At 49.8% G+C, this 6,000-nt stretch overlaps 1 protein-coding gene across 3 annotated transcripts in view; it reads right to left on the minus strand.

Annotated features, from left to right (window-relative positions):
- The window catches only part of RNF38 (ring finger protein 38), a 110,225-nt gene extending 105,094 nt beyond the window's left edge, over positions 1-5,131 (minus strand). For 2 of the 3 annotated variants that reach the window (XM_033123325.1, XM_033123326.1), the window contains exon 1: positions 5,017-5,131. The gene's annotated coding sequence lies outside the window, so the exon portion shown is untranslated. The remainder of the gene's footprint in view (positions 1-5,016) is intronic. The other variant, XM_033123324.1, reaches the window with a different exon arrangement.
- Positions 5,132-6,000: the final 869 nt, after the last annotated feature.

Below are 6,000 nucleotides of genomic sequence, written 5' to 3' on the forward strand. Positions count from 1 at the left end.
AATCTCTCCCTTATTTCTACACATATTTTATCACAAAAGCAGACAAAGCAGTGGTAGCTTTCCGTATCATGCCTGCAGTGAACTCCTGCTAAACCCTGGTGTAATCCCATCATTCTCCTCCACCACCTGCCCACATCACTCCAGTAACGACTCTAAGCAGTGCCTATAATTGTGCTAATATCCATTTAAGCAAGACAGAAGAAACTGAAACTGCTTTAGGGAAGGCCTGCAGGTGAGAACTGTTTATTTTCCTTGTGTAGGCATGAGACTATTTTTGTTAAACCTTTTTTTATTTATTTACATATATTTTCTTAAAAAAAAAAATCCTTTCAAGACAGAAGAAAAAGCACAATGAAACTCTCGATCCATCACCCTCAACCATATTTAAAAATAATAAAAAAGACAACAGAAACCACTTCTCCCTTAAGCCTGCAGAACAGCACTCTTCCATGACAACTATTCTAAAAAACACACTGCTATTATTTGCAAAAGCAGTAGGAAGTCCAGTCTTGTCCTTGGTTCAGCACTCCCCTCTGCTCTCTCTCCAAGAAAAAAATGAAACAGCAGGAAGCATAAACAACCACTTAATGGAAAATACTAATGGGTAAATATTTTCAAAATTGGCTAAAAAGCCTCAGGTCTTAAGAAATTCAGGAATGCTAGTGTAGGGGGAAATAGGAAAAGAAAAATAAAATTGTATTTCCCCCTCAAAGTGAGCACTAAGAAGCAAGAGCAAATGTGGTCCATAGCTACTTTCCTTCATTTACCCGACGCTTGTCTTTTTAATGATTTCTCTCGTTCTATCTATAAAATGATGGTATTTTCTAAACAGTTTATTCTGTACATATTTTTCCAGCCCCACACAAATTTTACAAAGTTAAGCTGAACTCTTTGGTTCCACTGAGCACGGTGATGCAAAGCCAGGAGTGGGTTCCTTCCCATGAAAAGTTCACGTAGAGAAAACTCTTTTGGAGCCTCAGGCCCAGCACCAACCAGCCCCCTTCACAGAGCCCATGATGAGTAAGGAAGGCACAATTGTTACAGCTGGACCAACAGTTCCAAAACGGCAGGGGTATGCTAGGTCAGAAGGCACCTTTGTGCGATTTAGAAAAGGGTGTGTGTGCTCCCTCTCTGAGAGGACACAGCTCCACACACGATGCTCATGTTGGTAAGTGTAGCACAGAATGAATTTCCGCTTTCACTTGTCACCTAAACTAGGTGCCCTCGTGCTGGACACAGTCTACACAACCCCGCACAGCAGCCCTGCAAAAGGACCGGGAGCAACACTGCACCTCCAAAGTAACTTTCCAGAAAGAAGAACCTCACCAAAGATAAACAGGCATTTCACAAATTTCATTACCAGAAATATTCACATTTGTTAAAGAAATTAATTTCTAAACATATTAGGACACGAGCAAAAAAGATCTGGCAGAGAAGCAAATCTAGCAAATTTGGGAGAAAGGAAACTTCCATCTTGAGAGATAATCAGTTGTTTCCTAAAGCCCCTAATCTTTGACTACAGGTTCAAATAGCTGAACTTCAAATGCATGTCATAAACTAAAACACTCAAACCATCACTGTCATCTGCTAAGAAAGTCATGATCATGTACCTTTGGGGATTTAATTTTGCCAGATCTGCTAGTTTTCCTTCTCTGTTAGATCCTTTTTTGCTCCTATCCTAATTATAAACCCCATTATTGTGACATACGTGATTAAAGTTTTTAAAATCTACTAAATAGCCCTGGTGGGTGATGGGCAGTGGACCCCTTGGCTACCTGCGTGAAAATAAGAGAAACAGACAACCTGGATTATGCAGGGTTTAACATTCAGTGGCTTCCAACCATATCATTCTTTTATGCCCTGCAAAAAAAGCTAAGTATCACATGAGTCCAAATTAGTCCCAGTCTTGCAGGAGGAGCAACAGAAGGCAGCCTGGGGGCTAGGCTGGGGCAAAGCTTAGAGGGAGTTACAACCCAGAATCAAAAGGAGCCTAAGGCAGTGGCTCTCAAACTGTAGTGGGCATCGGAACCTACTGGGGAACTTTTTTAGAATCAGATTTCTGCCAGCTCCCCCTACATCTGATAAGTCAGAATGTCCTGGAGCACTTATATTTTGACAAAGCTCAAACTGCTTGACCTATGTCCACTAGACAGGTTAGAAACACTGGGAAATCCTCCACGCCTATCAGCAGTTCCAAAACACAAGCCATCCATCGCAAAACTAGGCTTTACAGGTCAAAAAAGGATGAGAAAAGGATCACCTGCCTGCATCCTAATAGGCTGTGCAGGGCTGGAGCCTGCAGCTAGTTTCCGTATTACATGATAAAAACCCTGTGCTCTATAAATAAGAACATTTGTTGCATGTGAGAAATATTTCAAACATCTGAAAAATATTTAAAATAATACAATAAATATTTCTGTACCCTACACTCAAGATAAGCAAATCTTAATTTGCAATTATCTGATTTAGATTTTTTTTTAGTAATACAATATTATAGATCTAAAGCGCTCTGTGTACCCCTGTCCAATTCCATTCCTCATCTTCTCTTCCCAGAAATAAGCACTACTCTGAATTTAGTGTTAGTTGTTACCATGCATGTTATTATACTTTTACTACATTTGTACACAGCCACAAACAATATTATTTTGCATGTTGTCAGACTATATGCAAGTGGAAACATTATGTAAGAATTCTTTTGTTACTTGCTCCCCCATCCCATATTATGTTTATGAGATTCAACCATTTTAATGCACGTGGCTATAGTTTATTTTTCAGTGCCATAATATTCAGCTGTGTGGGACAATCTAAAAATTTATGTGTCCCCCTGTTGGTGGATATTTAAGCTACAATGGGCATTCATGTACTTCTTTCGCACTTATTTTCTTGGACAAGTGTGCAAGGATTTTTTAGAAATGGACATTTTGGGTAAGTGTGTTTGCCCTCCTTCAACTAGACTTCACTATACTACTACTCTACTACTCTCCAAGGTAGCTGTATATATTTGTTGGTGCAAAAGTAATTGCGATTTTTGCAATTATTTTTAACCTTTTAAACCAAAATTACTTTTGCACCAACCTGACACATTCCCACAAGCAGTATTAAAAGTTGATTTCCCCACAACCTTACTAACACTTGGTTATCACAGCATTTAATTTTTCCCAATCTGATATGGCTGGGAAATGGCATCTCACTGTTGTTTCAATTTGCATTTCCCCGATTATAAGTCTTTGACAAGTAAATTTTCATGCTTTTATAAGTATCTGTCAAATATGTGTTTCTCACAGGTTTTTAGCAAAATCTCATTCATCTTGTCTAAATCGGGGCAGTTCTTCCCAAAGCACCCTGCCAACCGCCACCACAGCTGGAAAGCTGAGGTGCAGGAGGGCAGCAAAAAAACAGCTGACTTAAACAGGGAATCATCTTGGACAAAGGGCCCTAATTAATGCATTTGCTAATTAGTCTTCCATTCCCTCTTTTGTCAAGCCTTACTTCCTAGACACTAACCACTCTGGGCCAGCGGCCTTCGATCAGGAGAGAGAATGGGGGTGGGGAGTGCAACAGCCAAAACATTTATATAAAAAAGTACTACAACTGTCTTTACTCAAAGAAAATGAAGTGATTGCAGACCATTACCTATTACTCGACCTTGGAAGGTATCATCCACCTCGAAGAGAACACCTTTCAAATTCATCACGTTTGGCTGCCTCTTTGAAACATCCCAATCTTTTTCTCTAGACTATACACTGTCCCCTCTCCTCAGCAACCCTTTCATCTCCCTTCCCCCACAATGTCTAACTATCGTCTGCCTTGGCCCCCTTCCACAGCTTCTATTTTCTAGCGCCACAGGACCCTCTTCATTGCCTATATATAACACGTAGCGCGCTCTCTCTCCCTCTCCTCCAGAACTCCAAGTCCTCTCCTTCCCTTTCCAACATGCATCCCACAGTAAAAACAACCAACTCAAGCACCCCAAGGAAAAAAACGGGAATCCCGCTGTAGTGCACGGCCCTGCGTTACCTGCCAGGCAAGAGGGTGACTTGTCCCAATCCTCCCAGCTTTCTCCTCCCCTTCAGGCCTGGGATAGCTGTTCTCTCAAGGGATTCTCCAAGTTTGACAGATCTAGACCACCGGGGAAAAACTCATTCGGCCTTCGGTGGCACGAATGCCTTTACTAGGGCCATATATGCACTTCTGCTTGGGGCATGAGAGAAACTCGGGTCATTACGTGGAAAAGACCCCTTACGGGAATGTCCACAAAAGCAGGCAGGCCTCCCTCCTATTAATTCCAGCTGGATTGGTTTAGTCCGTGCTGTGGTGGGGAAGGTGGCCTGGCAAAGACCAAACGGTCCCCGCGATAAGAAGTTTCCGAAGCTCTGACCCACTCACTCAACGAGCCCTCTTCCCCGAGAGCACACACCCTCGCTGAAGTTTCTCCCCCTGCTGCTCCCCAAAGCGGCTCCCGAGGGCACCACCAAGCCCCCAAAACGGCCCCTGCTCCTCCGTCCCACCCAGCAAGAGATCCTTTCTCCTAAGCAAACCCAAAAAGCGTTGGGTGGGCGTGCCTGGGACCAGGGCCTAGCGCCCCCTCCTCCCGGATCAATCTCCCTCGGTTCTTGGAAGCTGGGGGCTCTTCCTCCCCCCAACCCCCACCCCACTGCTCAGGGCCCGCGCCCTGGGTCTCAGCCAGGCTACGACTCTCAGCGGCTATGTGACCTTGGGCAAGTCACTTCCCTCTGTAAGCCTCAGTTTCCTCCTCCGCCAAGCGGAGACCTAGAGAGGTCCTGCCCTGGCCATCCCAGGGGTGGGGGCCCCACACTGGGAGGGAAAACGCTTTGTGAGCTGCACCGTTCGGCAGGGACGCAGGGCTCCCTGGGGCTCGGGGGCCGGACAAAGCTGACCCGGACCACGCTCCACCCACTCCGCAGAGCCGGCGGGCTGGACCACACGCCTTTGAGCCCCTCACCCCAGGGACCAACCCACGCCCCTCCCCGCATGGCCCGCTCCTAGACCCCATACCTGCTCCCGGTGCACGGCCGCAGGCGCCGCCACCGTGTGCGCCCGCCCGGAGAGGCCCGTGGCCCGGAGGGCTGAGGCGGCCAGCGGCGGCGGGCTCGGGCCGGGGAGGCGGCGGTGGGGGGCGCGGGCGGCGCGGGGGCCCGAGATCCGCGGGGCCCGGCCTGGGAGACGACGACTGAGGCTGGAAGTGCGCGGCGGCGGCGGCTGCTGAGGCAGCGGCGGCGGCGACAGCGGCGGCGGCGCTTCCGCTCATGGCGGGGCCGCGGGCAGCGGCTCCGGCTGCGACTCGACTCCGGCGCGGCGGGCGCTGGCTGGGCCCGGACCGGCGGCAGCAGCGACGGTGGCGGCGACGGAGGCGGCTCCCGGAGGAGGAGGAGGCGGAGCCGGGAAGCGGCGGCGGCGGCGGAGGGGGCGGGGACACGGAGGGGGCGGGGACGCCGCGCCGCCGCCGCCAATAGGCGGCGGGCTCCTCGGCTGTGTCTCCCAGGCCCGGCGGGCGGCGCCGTGGGGCATCCTTGCTGCGACCGCTTGTGGAGGTGGGGAGGCTGAAGGCCCCCAGCTGGGAGAGCCCGGCTCCCGGGGCTGCTCCGCCCCCGGTCCGTCCCCCGGGTCGTGGCCGCGGGCCTCCCCAGCCACGCATCACGCGACCCAGGCCCGGCTGAGCCTAGGACTCCGCTGAGCGGCTGCCCCAACACCAGTGATCGCGCTGCGATTTGCCAGGGGCTCGGCCCGGGTAGTTGATGCTCGCCGCGCGCCCGCCCGCGGGCCTCCCATTCCATGGATTGCGCCGCCTCGGCTTCCTCCTCTTCCTCCTCCTCCTCTTCCTCCTCCTCCTCCTCCTCCTCCTCCTTCTCCTCCTCCTCCTCCTCCTTCTCCTCCTCCCCCCCTTCCTCTTTCTCCCCTCCCCGACACTATAGCTACAGTCTCCTCTCCGTCTCTTAGCTGTTTCCTCAAAAGTTTTTCCCTTTCAGACTCTTAGAAGAG

The sequence above is a fragment of the Rhinolophus ferrumequinum genome, chromosome 12, assembly GCF_004115265.2.
Source record: "Rhinolophus ferrumequinum isolate MPI-CBG mRhiFer1 chromosome 12, mRhiFer1_v1.p, whole genome shotgun sequence".
Lineage (NCBI taxonomy): Eukaryota > Metazoa > Chordata > Mammalia > Chiroptera > Rhinolophidae > Rhinolophus > Rhinolophus ferrumequinum.